Raw genomic sequence first — 1,051 nt, 5'->3', positions numbered from 1 at the left:
TGGATTATTTTTTCAATCTTTAAGAAAGGAAAAAATATTTTTTGTATTTAAANTAAAACAATATAATTAATTATGTTTTTAACCACATAAATTAAGCTAAAGCACATAATTATACATCATATCAACCATTTTTCTCTATATAGTTTTGAATGATAATTGCTTTATTCGATTTATTTTGTACTTAATTACATTTTAAAATCAGTGAAAACACATATTTCACTAAAAAAATTTGATGTAATTCCAATCGTCATTGCAAATATTTATTTTAACTTAATACATATTCGAGATTTTAAAAAAAATAAAAAAATGTAAGTAAAATAAAATTGTGAGATTAATTTTTCTAAAGTGTTATAATTTGGTTGGTTCAGTGTCATTGTGTTTAGTCCTTGAGTAGGCCAAATGGAAGGCAATCATCCATCACCTCATGTTTTCCTGCACAGAGGTGCTCTCTCTCTCTGATTTTTTTATTTTTAATTTAAATTTTTATGTTAAAGAGAGAAAATTTACATATAATTTTGTAGGGAAAAATATTGTCTACTATGAAATTTAGAATTTTGTAGCGGAATTGAGTTTTCTTGTTGCTAATAAATTATGTATATTAATTATTTATTAAATCTTTACTTTCTACTTTCATTCTTGAATTTCAGTTATTGTAAAATTTTACATCTCGAGTTCCAAAACTTAAATTTGTTAAAAATTTTATGTTCATTATAAAAAAACAATAATTAAAGAAATAAATATATTCGAGTTTTGAAATTATCCTACTTGTTTTTTTTTCCTTTTAAAAAAATCAAGTTTAAGGTGGATATTTTTGTAAGGGTTATTTATGTTTACCACTCTTATATTTATTTGATACTTATAAAAATTATAATATTCTAAAAGAGGTGAAAGTCAAATACAAGAAACATAGTGGAAGTGAATGCAATATCTCATTTTTTTAGTGTAAATTTGGAGTTGAAAATAAAAGTTTACGAGATAATTTTGGAAATGATCCTTTGTAATTTTCGATATAATTTTGGAAATGATCCTTTGTAATTTTCGATATAAATAT

This window comes from Primulina huaijiensis, unplaced genomic scaffold (assembly GCF_012295235.1).
Source record: "Primulina huaijiensis isolate GDHJ02 unplaced genomic scaffold, ASM1229523v2 scaffold25443, whole genome shotgun sequence".
Classification (NCBI taxonomy): Eukaryota; Viridiplantae; Streptophyta; class Magnoliopsida; order Lamiales; family Gesneriaceae; genus Primulina; species Primulina huaijiensis.
Note: the sequence above shows the minus strand (reverse complement) of the source record.